We start from the raw sequence: 12,131 nt of genomic DNA, 5'->3' as shown, positions 1-12,131 counted from the left end.
ATTAGATTGATTGTCGCGCCTGTATCGATTAGAGTTGGTACCGTCTGGTCCTGTATGTTGATGGTGCACATGGGTGCTGCAGTCGGCGTGGCTGCGAGGGTGTTGAGCATCCGGACGACATGTAGGGAAGCGGCGTCGGCTTCGTCCTCGTCCATGTCGCTGCTGGTGCGGCTGTTCGGGAGCGGTTCCATTGCCCTTACTCTCCTAGGTGGGCCACTTTGTTTCCTCTTCGGCGTTGACCGGCACACACTCGCGAAATGATTGGCCTTCCCGCAGGCGCTGCAGACTTTGCCTTGTGCTGGGCAGGCTCCATTGTGAGGCGTCAGGCCTCCACACCACGCACAGGCGCGGCCACACGATGACTGGGCCGGTTTAGGAGTTCCTCGCCGGGGCTGTTTTGGGCGGGTATCCAGGGCGTCGGTCCGGAGCCCGCACACTGGCTCGGTCTTTACTGGACGGTAGGCTTGGCCTCCATATGCGCGGCTCTGGCCTTGGACAGCTCCTTGGACCGACCGAGCGTGAGGATGTCTCTCATGGTCATATTGTCTTCCTCCAAAACCCTTTAACGCAGCTTCAAAGATGCGCAACCCTGTATGAATTGGGCGCGGATCTCGTCGTCGGCATCAGGGAGGGTGCACGTGCTCGCTAGTTTCTTCAGCCTCGCGTAAAAGACGTCAACTGACTCTTCTGGGAGTTGGCGGGCTTGGCGGAGTAGGAACCTCTCGTAGTTGGCACTGGCGAAGGGCTCGAAGTACGCGGTAATTGCGTCGTGCAGCGTGGCGTGGTTTCTGGGCGGGCCGCCTTCTACCACGTCTTTCGAGATGTCGTGGATCGCCTCCCCTCCGAGGTGCAACAGCATGGCACGCCGCCGCTCAACCGCGATCTCTGCCACTACGAAGTAGTTTTCAAGGCGTTCTACCCATTTCTTCCACCGCGCGGCCTGCGACAGTGGTGTGCCGGTGACTGTGAACGGCTCCAGGGGGGGGCACGTTGGTCATGGCTGCTGAGGATGGGCGCAGGTGGCGAAGGCCTCTGCTGTACACCTCAGGGTGAAATGTGCGAGCTCTGCTGGTGTGGTCGGCGGGCGCTCCGGGCCGTACAGATGACTAGGACCTCTTAGCTGGCAGGGGGGTCCAACAGGGGCCTCAAACGGGCCAATCGGTGTCTCATGCGAAATGCGTGAGAAACGGCAGGCCTTGTTCAGCGCGTTGCATGCAAGATGCGTGAGGTATGGCAAGCAGTCGCGTATCTCTGCGCGTGCAGCCTCCGCTGAGACAGAAGGCTGTCGGGCGGGTGGGGGGCAGTCGCTGGGCCTGGAGAGGGTCGCCGGGAGTGTGGGCAGGCGGGGAGAAACAGTAGGAGTGCCTGGACTTGTGCGCGCTCACCTCAGAGGCCACGTGGCACCACCGCCAGGTAGGAAGGGCAGGGCCGTGGCGGGGGGAGTGCTCCAGCGCGTCCGGGCCACGACAGAGGCAGGCGGTGAGTCCGGTCAATGCGCACCTGGCACCACGGCAGTTGGGGCCCCACCCGTCGACGTGGCTCCGTGGGGGCAGGAACAGCCGCCAGAAGGGAGGGAGGCCGCAGGGGGTCCGGCGATCCGCTCCTTGGGCAAGAGCGTGATGAACTGGCGCACGCGATGGGGTGGCGAGACCACCTCGTCGCCAATGTGATGTTGTAGCAGGCCCTATGAAATGAGGCACAGGACACGTGTGTTGGTGTTACTGTGGCCGGCTACTGCCTTGACCCCACGCCCAGAGCCCTGGGCTTTTATTGGCATTGCAGCGTGCCGCCGCGCGGATGCAGGGTCGGCCTGTTGCGTTCTAATCTAGGACCCTGATCTACCCTATGACCTTTGTGCCCCTATACGGCTATAATCCATTTATTCCCCTATAATGGCATGAACGTTCAAGTGTGATATTTCAGAAACTCGTCTCTGGCCTCACACGATCAGAGCCATATTCCTGTGCAGCTTCCTCTGCAGCTCATTAGTGAATGACACATCAGAAGCCACTATCTAAGATTCCTAGATTAACACTCCGAGTTCTTCAACAAGATAAAACTCAGCAACCTGGGAAATCCCCCTTGCTATGTTTTGATTAGTAATAGAACTCTAATGAGCAACTGATAGACGATCACTTCCTAGTGACATCTTTATTGACGTCTTATGTCCAGCAACTTACGTCAAACGAGGCACCTTTCAGGTATAAATATTACCAACGTTGCCTTAAGCAATTGCTGTTGTTCGCTGTTGTATGCTGCTAGCTGCCTCAATGCCATCGCTGATGTAGGCTGTTGCTAGCTGCAAGCTGCCTGTTGCACGCCGCCTGAAGCTGCTGTTATGCTGATGATACCATAGCTGCTATCGCTACTGCTATCGCTGCTAACTGGCGAACGATGGTATGGTGAACTCAGGAGCTGAACAGCCGTCCCCTGCAAGAGCCCAGCAGATGCAAGCTGCCCGTGGACGCTGTCCCCCCTCCTCCTCCTCGACGCGCTGAGAAGAGACGCTGTCTTTCTCCTGCAGAGAAATCCAGCTCCAGTGTTTCCAAGCCACTCTTGCGAGAGGCTGGGATATCGAGTTCCCTGAAGGAGATACCAGACCTCCATCATTCTATTCCAGAGGTATGGTGTTGACTAAACCCTTAGTGAGAATTCTTGAAGCAATTCTTGGCAAAACTGACTTAAACTAAAGCTACTTACTTACTCCCCTTCCACGTGTTAGGCTTACGTCAGGCACACTGGGGTAGGCGTAGTTAGAAGCACCAGTTGAGTATTTTAGCCTAATGTATATATGACTGTATATATGTTGTATTCATTTTAAACCATTGTATGGCTAAGAAACCATATCAATGCTTTTACAGTATTATTTCGCAATACTTATTTTACTGTACGTACTTTTTATAATAAGTCTTGCAATTGTGGCAATTCATTTCTCTTGTACGAGAAGAAAGACTGTTCAATAAATGTTAACCCTTTATTGACAAACGCCCGTCTCTCTATTCTCTACATATTGTGAAAGTAATCTGCACTAACCTGACTGAGTAAAATAACTGTCTATTGTTTCACACGACCCTAGAGATCGACTCTTGATCTGAGGAGCAAAGTTGTCATGTTGCACGGTTGTTGGAAAACTGAATCCCTTCTTGTCTGTACCAGGGAAGCTGATCATTTCCTATTCAGAGAAGAAAGTTTCCAGTGACCTCTGAGCTAGTTGGTAACAACCCAATTAAGTTTAGCATAGTCAGTAGAGACCTGGAAGAACCGCACTTCTACGTCGATACAACTGTTTATGTTATTCCAATGCGCAGGGCCTTTTGGGAAAATAGGAACTACACTACATGGCGCCCAACGTTTGGTAAGGCGATAAACTAATGCAAGACGTTAGAGTAACTCAGTCGTGCATATTTCACACAGACCCCTTTCTCCCGTAAATACTCCAATAGACGTCTGGAGTGGGTGAAATGTTAAAATCCGCCCGAACTCAGTAGGAAGAGATTCCTATGTAAAGCTCTGGTTTATTCAACGTTGAAGGATACAGTGTTCCAAAATATTGTGCACCTAATCTTTGTCTCCTTGGAGACCTACTCTGCAAAAACCTTCCTGACAATAAAATGTCAGAGTTAGAGAACGGTACCGCTGATGCCACAGTAAATGCGACTCAGCAGGGTCCCGACGATACAATACCGGGTGCGATAATCATCCCGGCACATTTAAGAAAAACTATAACTTTAAAACTTATAGAAAACGGACTGACACCACAAGGTGGTACAGTAATTTTCGTGATAGAGGCACACGAATATCGGCAGACAGAGGTATTCTATTCATGGATAAACTTTCCAGCGGCAAACGCTAGAACAAAAGAGTTTCACTATTACAAAATAGAGAAACCACCGGAAGAGTACGCTCCTTTCGAGGAGACTGAAATCCCACTAAAATTCCAAGAGCACCTGCTCTGGTTTAATGGCGCCCTAAAACACAATGATCATATTACCAGGCTCGGTCCACTAGGTAGACCAGGAGCAACGTGGCCGGTTCTAGCCAGCTACACACCACATCCGGACATTGTAAAAATGTCTAAAGAAGAGCTGTTAGTACAGCTAAAAACATTAATTAAAATACATAGACAATTAGTCCAATATGTAATGCGGACTACAACGGTCCAACCAGCTGTTAATGTACCACAGCTGACCCCTCATCAGGGGAACACTAATAAAATCACACCACAGAACATACAATCATGTCTTGATAAAACACCCATAAAACGGGAACAAATTCCTTTCTGGTTAGCACAGAAAATCACTCAAATAGAGGCAGTATTTCCGGATACTACCCCTATTGAAAAACACAGAATCTTGATCATCTGCCTTCCAATGGGAATCGCACCACACGTGGAGGACTGTGACACTTGGGGTACAGTCTTTGCTTCCATTTACACAAAAACACATGGTGTTCCGTCTATGGCGGTAATACCAGAAGTGCTAAAACAGATTCAAAATGAATACGGTCCAGAGCCCGCTTTAACTCTTGGTATGAAATTACTGAAAGACTTCAAGCAGGTCTCGGCTATATTACTAGCCAACATAAAGGGAGAAGCAGCATCTGTGGCGATCCGCCAGAAGTTGAAGGAAACAGATATAACAAATCAGCCAATTGAGCTTGCCAGAATCATAGAGAAATGCTATGAAGAATTAGGTAGAGACAGCTTGGGTGGGAAACCAGTAAAACCCCAACTGCTCGAAAACCCTGAAAAATTATTTATTAAAAATAATTCAAACACTCCTAAAAAGAGCTGGGATGGAAATAAACAATCCACTCCCAAGGAAAAAGTTTTCCAGTCCAGAGGAAGGTCTCCTCGACGGAGGGAAAGAACTCCGACTCGAGAACACCAGTCTCCCCAGAGGGAGCCCTCTGAGAAAAGATATAACCTTAGAAATAGGGATAATCTAAAAAAAACTGATAGATATCAAAGTATTGATACACGTCCCTCTCGATCTTTTTCGCAGAAATCGGAAAGAAGAGGGCGGTCAGACCCAGGAGAGCACACCAAGTCCAAAGACAAGGAACCTGCTCAAAGTAAAAAGTTACAATTTCCAAAAAGGAAGGTAGCCAGTATTAGAGTAATCGAACATGCCGAGAATACTGAGGACACAGTTGAAAAACGGGGAGTGGGCACAGACAATGTTAGACAGTGCAGCAGAAATCAGTATAGCCCGCAAGATCCTGATGAGTCATCTGGAGACAGTGGACACGAATGAATATATTCAGGTTGAAACTGCCGACACCAGACTTAGCGAGCCCCATAAAATAAACGAAATAACATTGCGTATAGAGGGTGATAAGACTAGGAAAATAAGGGGTCTATTTTGGGATAAACTCTCAAAAGGCTATGATATCCTGTTAGCTGAAAAAGATTGGCCCCCAGAGTTTGTCAGGGAGTGCCCTCATGGCGAAGAAATGATTATGCCTGCCTTCTCGGATCAAATTCCGATTCACAAAAAATATACTTATGCAAGGAAATGGGCAGTAGCCCAGGCACCGGCATTATATAAAAATCATGTGGGATGGGATGAGGACTCACCTCCTCACAAAATCCAGTTAAAAAGTGAACCAACTGCCCAACGGCAGTATCCGATTAAGCAAGAAGCTAAAAAACAAGTCAGGGAGATCTTAGATCAACTTGAATACCAGGGGGTGATTGAAACATGCACCTCTCAAATGAACAATCCTTTGTTTCCTGTCTCCAAACCAGACAACTCATATCGTCTAGTTTTGGATTACAGACACCTAAACTCATGTTGCAAAACATTTGCAGTACAAAATTCGCATAGTGCAGCCCTAATGAATAATATAGTTAGGAAAAAATATAAAACAACATTAGACATTTCTAATGGTTTCTTTTGTCAAAACATTGCACCAGAAAGCAGATACTTGACCGCTTTCTCCGTAATGGGGTCACAGAAAAATTTCTGTAGGCTCCCACAGGGGTTCAAGAACAGCCCAGGACTATTCTCAGCTAGAGTAACAGAGTTACTACAAATATATTATGATGAGGCATTATCTTACGTAGATGATATCTATCTCACAGACGATGACTTGGATACTCACTTGAAAAGAGTGAACACCATTATACTTGGGTTCGCAGCAGAGGGTTACAAATTCAACTTTAAAAAGTCTCGAATTGCCCATCTGACAGTATTATTTTTAGGATACGAATTATCAAGTGAAGGGAAAAGCCTAGCGGACAACTTCTTAGAGAGGTGCGCTGTACTCCAAGCTCCAAAAACGCTGAAGAATTTACAATTCATACTAGGTTTTCTGAATTTCGGAAGAACTTACATTCTAAATTACGCAGAGAGGGTTAAACCTCTCTACGAACTAATTAAACCTGATTTTAAACAAATCACCTGGACTCAAAAACACACAGAAATTTTGAGATCACTGCAAACAGACATGTTAGCAAAAACAAAATTAGATACACGTGACAACACACGCGGTCTTGTAATCCGAGTCATCCCAGGAAGATGCGGATTCACGTACCTGACCTCTAATGAGGGAGAAACGGTACCAATAGCATATAAATCTCACTTGTACACACAAGCAGAAAAAACATTCAGTCCCACAGAAAGAACTGTGAAAGCAGTGCAAATTGCATTAGCAAATGAACGAGAACTAGCACATGGCAAACGGATTAATATCCTCACAGCGGAATCCGCCTTCGAGTCGCTATTCAGCCCAGTAAACCTGCCTACAGTGTCACTGGATCCGAAAAGGATACAGGGTATAGATTCTCTAGGTGCGGAAGATGTGAAATACTATTTCGCCCCTCAATTCGAAGAACTGAATGATTTAGAATATGAAGAAGAATATCCTCTTGTAAAACAGCCAAACGATCTTTTACATCAAAGTCTGTTGTTTTTTCTTGTACCACTGACACCTGACTATCGAGGTCCTGAATGTTCATTCTAATTCCGAACAATAGTTATTATGGGCTGAAACCTTTTAGAGAATTTCTTGGCAAATTGTTAAGACTGGTCTGGACACTTATTAAATGTTTGACCCACCCAGCGCCTGAACCTAATACCTTCGCTGTTATAGATCGCTTTATGTCTCGGTTTTTTCTTTCTACCACACTATTCCCTTCGGGGTGCGACGGACAAGAATACCGCAACCCAATTCCCATGCTGGCCATGGCCTCCTTATAAGCTCGAGAGCTAAAAGCAGGACCCTGGTCAGAATGGAACGTGGTAATTGCGTATGTGCCGATAAAGACTCGCAGATCTTTTATAGCCGTTCTGGCGTCAGCCGAGCGCTGGAAGCCACATCTTTTAAGTGTGTTTAGCCTTAAGTATGTACAATGGGACGCGCTTCTCTTCTTTGATTGCGCAGATAGACCGCCTGTTAGACCTGACATCATTGGCTTGAGTCTCTCCTCCATTTTTCTGTTTGCCTCTACTGTTTTTCGATGTTTTGCTGGTATATGCTTTGGGCGCTGTGCCACGGCTGATCCGTGCCACAGCGCAAGTGCTCCCTATGTTAAATTGATGTATCTATTGTATCCATGTTTGGCTTATTTGGTTTACTGTCAGTCCCTAGTCTAGTGCACCAGGAATGCCGGGGCTTGTAAATACAAATGTCGCTCGTGGGCCTGCAGCACGTGTTGTGCCACCCACAGGAGCAGCCTCGTAAAAGAATGTCTACGGGTCGGTCATTGCGAGACCCACGTGCAGTCTGGTACTGTCACGCCGGCTGCGCAAGTATACCTACTTGCCAGCCCCCCAAACCTTCCCTTGGCTTCATGTTAGTCACCCCTATGGTAGGCCCGCGGGCAGGGTGCATTGGAAGTCTAAGGTAGGACACGCCTGACTAAGTTGGCATGTCCTGATAGTGACTTACCGCCATCTTCGTTCTTCACTATTGCAAGGTAGCCTGCTCTCCATTAGTTAGAATGGGCCGCCGGGATTATTAATGCTATGATCCTAGCTGGCTCGGGGAGCATGGTGCAATGTCGAGTTTGGTATCCCTGAACTCGGGGTTTAATTACGCATCCGTTGGTGTGGATGGTTTTTGGACTCTGGGTTCTAAAATAGCACTTTTAGAAAGTGCCTATTTTCTTGTCTAACCATACCTGGTTTCTGCTGGTCTTGCGTGTGTGTGACAGGAGCTGGGTGGCTCCACAGGTCTGGATGAGTCAGTGTGGGATGAGTGGGACATTTACGTTGAGAGTAGGGGGAGAGTAGTTGTTGATAGCCTGCCTTGCCTGATACAATGCTGGCTCCACCTCCTGCCAAGCGGCTGATGGCTCTGTGCCTGCCATGGACGATCTTAGCCCCACCTCCTGCCAGGGGGCCGATAGCTCTGCTCCTGCCAGTGTCAATGCTGGCTCCACCTCCTGCTGGGCATCTGAGGACCCAGCCCTGCTCAGTGAATAGGCCAGGTGCTTCTTCCTGGCTCCACCCACAACAGACCCAGGATGTTGGGAAATCCCCGGCATGGACAAAGGGATCAAAGCCGGAAAGGGGTATAAGAGAAGGACCCCTGAACCCAGAATTTAGATCACTTCTGACAAGGAACCCTGTAACCAAGGACAAGAGGCCTGCTGATCTAAGGACTGCCTACCCCTTCTGCCAGAGTGCTGTTGTTGGGGGAATCCTGCAGTGCTTCTTTATTTTTGCCAAGGAACCAGGAGAGAGGAACTTTGTGTGTACTCTCACGCTTGCTAAGAAAATCTCCAAGGACTGGAAGAGTGCCAGTCTCCTGCCGAAGTCACAGGGCTAAAGGACTTCATCTGCTAAAGTGCTATTTGCTGGAAGTGTGAATCCAGCGCCTCTGAAAGAACCAGCAATCACGACGACCGGACGCCGGGCCCGACCGACGCCAGCAGCAACGCCAGTGAGTGGGAGTACGGCTCTAGCTCCAGAGGACCTCGTGTCTGCACCGCTGCTGATCGCATCAACCGTGTGCCCTTCGACGCTGTGAGCGCTGCTCACTCTGTGCAACCGCATCATCGACGACGCCTGCTGAGGCCTGCTTGACACCGAAGGCGCAACGCCGGATCGTTCGATGCCGCTGATCATCGTGTGCTTCATTTTCCAAGGTACTGTGTTGTTGGGGGTCCGTGTGACTCCAGGCTCGACGTAGCGCTCCTCGCGGTCGACGCCGAACCCTTGGATTAACTTTGCCTCCACGTCGTGTAGCCCCCGTGTGGGTTACCCTGTTGCTAAGAACTGTATTGCCAAGAAGAAGATTGCTTGATACTAAAGACTTTTTGTGCTAAAGAAGAAACTACCTTTGAACTATCCCTTTTTCCTTCCCAGAGTATTTATTCCGATTGTGTACAGTTTTGTCGTTATTTGGTCTTGTGCTAAAGCCTTATATAAAAATACTTATTTTTATAATACTACTGTGTCGTGTCCATTTGTAGTGTATTCACCTTATTACTGTATGTGGTCATCATTGCTTAACACACAGCCTCTGAGATAAGCCTGTTCTGCTCTGCCAAGCTACCAAGGGGGTGAGCAGGGGTTATCGAAGGGTGTGATCCCCTTGCCCTGACTAGAAAAGGAGTGTCCCTATTTGTAAGAAGTGTATACCTCTGCCAACTAGAGACTGCCGGTTCTAACATTGGATGCAGCGGTGAGGATTTTGGACCTTGCATTTATGACCCATGTACAGTGATTAGTGTACGCTACATAGTGAAAGCAGACCATAACGCAGCCACAATCTAATTCGGAAGGATCCTATTTTTTGTTCTCCGCTTTCCTGAAACTTGATTTTTCGAACACTGCCAGTTTTAACCATGAGTGACAACGGAGTCACTGCCCCTGCTGTCGTTGTTGTGGAGGAGTTCGAGAGGAACAAGCTTAAGAAATACAAAAAAGATGAGCTGAAACACTTTTGCGACCAGTTTAAAGTTCCTACCACAGGCCTCTCGAGAAAAGATGATTTTCGTAAAGCCTTACAGGCCTGGTGGGAGTCCAGAAATCCCTCTGATGTGGTGGTGGTACCCACAGAGGAAGGGGATGAGGAGGTGCCAGTGAATGGACCTGTGCCCTCTCCCGGAAGCAGTGTTTCCTCCAAAGGTCTTTCCCCTGAAGAAAGAGAAGAAAGGGCGAAAGAGCGAGCTTACAACATGGAGATGGCAAGGCTAAAAATAAATGGGCAGTTGGAGTTAGAAAATGCAAGAGGTAGAAGGGAAGCTGATTTAGAGATCAAAAAGTTGGAGTTTGAACGAGAGAAGTTAGCTTTGGAGCGTGAAGCCAGGTTGAGGGAACTGGATATCCAAGCTAAGAAGTTAGAGTTGAATCCCTCTGGTGGCAGCATTCCATCCGAGCCTGCAGAAAGTAAGTTTTACTTCCCGAAAGATGTGATCAAAGATTACAATAGGAATGAAGATATTGGTCAATGGTTTAAAGCATATGAGTTAGCATTGTTGGCCCACCAGGTCCCTGAGAAGAATTGGGGAGCGGGGTTGTGGGGTCGCTTTGTGAATGAGGGAAGAGATACCCTGTTAGACATGCCTGTTGCGGATAGGATGTCGTATGCTCATATGAAAGATGCTTTAATGTTGCGGTATGGCCTAACCCCCGAGAAGTACAGACAAGCTTTTAGAGAATGTAAGAAATTGCCTGGTACGACGTGGGTTGAATATGTGTCTTATTTCTGCAGAGCCATGGATGGTTGGGTAAAGGGCAGCAAAGTGGAAAGTTATGAAGCTCTTTATGATTTGTTTGCTTGGGAGCACTTGTCTAATAACTGTTTTCCAGAGCTGCGCCAGCACCTGATTGATAGCAAGATATCTAACCCTAGAAAACTTGCTGAGGAGGCGGACCGCTGGGTCAGTACCAGGGTCCACAAGGGTCCAGTGGGAGACTCAGCCAAAGGTGGGCAGGGTCCCCAGCAGAAGAGTGGGGGGACAAGGGTAAACAGAAGGAGTCTCAGAAAGGGCCCCAAAGTAATCCCCAAGGGAACCAAGGGAAAGGTTCCCAGCCTCCCCCTGAGAAGAAGCCAGGGGCCCCGACGGGTAAACCTGTTCATAGGGGCCCCCTAACCTGCTACGGTTGTGGGCAGGTGGGACACCGGTTTTACGACCCCCAGTGTCCCAAGAAGGATTCGAATGCACCGCCGCGTGCACCCCCCTGTCAGTTGGCGAGCGTAGCCTTGGGAGGGGAGGAGATGGTTGTCCATGGTGGGAGGGGTCCCGCAGAGATGTCCCTGGTCTCGCTAGGAGACATGCAAATGGTCCCTCCGTCCCCTCTGCCTAGTAACACTAGTAAATATAGGCAGTGGGTGACCATTAATGGCCATAGAGTGGAAGCTCTCAGAGACACCGGAGCAAGTGTGACAGCTGTCAAGTGTCACTTAGTGTCCAGGGAGCAGGTGGTTCCCCACGCATTCTACCCTGTGATAGCTGCCGACAACTCCCAGAAAGAGTGTGAGGTAGCTCAGGTTTCCTTTGAATGGGGGGGAGTTTCAGGTACTCTTCAGGTTGCTGTAAGGCCCGCCATGCCTGTCGACTGTCTCCTGGGCAATGATTTAGAAGACTCCCCTTGGGCTAAGGTGGAGAGAGCGGCGCACTTGAAAATGTTGGGTGTGCCAGAGTGGGTGTGTGCAACCACTCGATCCATGACAGCAAGTAAGGGTGTTGATAGGGTCCCGGAGCCTGAAAGTACGGCCCAGGACCCAGCTGTGAAGAGAAGAGGCAGGAGGCGCGGGAAACCGGCCCCCGTCGTTCCCGTGGTCCAGGAGGAGGTAGACCCCGAGGGGGATGCCCTGGAGCCCACAGGGGAACAAATTGCCGAACTGGGAGATCTGCCCGAGCTGACCCATTGGCAGCAGGACGGTGGTCCCTCCAGGGAGGAATTCTGTGCGGAACAGAAAGTGTGCCCTTCTCTCGTGGGCATGAGGCAGCAGGCCTCAGCCCAATCCTCAGGTGATCAGTCAGGGTCACATTTTGTGTACTGGGAGAACGACCTCCTGTATAGCGAGCCTAAGGCTGCTGAGCCTGGGTCAGCCCGTGTGCTGGTGGTACCCCAGCGCTTCAGAGCCTTCCTACTGGGTTTGGCTCATGACGTACCTTTAGCTGGACATCTGGGGCAGGACAAGACCTATGACAGGCTTGTCACCCATTTTTA

The sequence above is a fragment of the Lissotriton helveticus genome, chromosome 6 (assembly GCF_964261635.1).
Source record: "Lissotriton helveticus chromosome 6, aLisHel1.1, whole genome shotgun sequence".
Taxonomy (NCBI): Eukaryota; Metazoa; Chordata; class Amphibia; order Caudata; family Salamandridae; genus Lissotriton; species Lissotriton helveticus.
The sequence above is the reverse complement of the archived record's forward strand: the minus strand, read 5'-3'. Positions refer to the sequence as shown.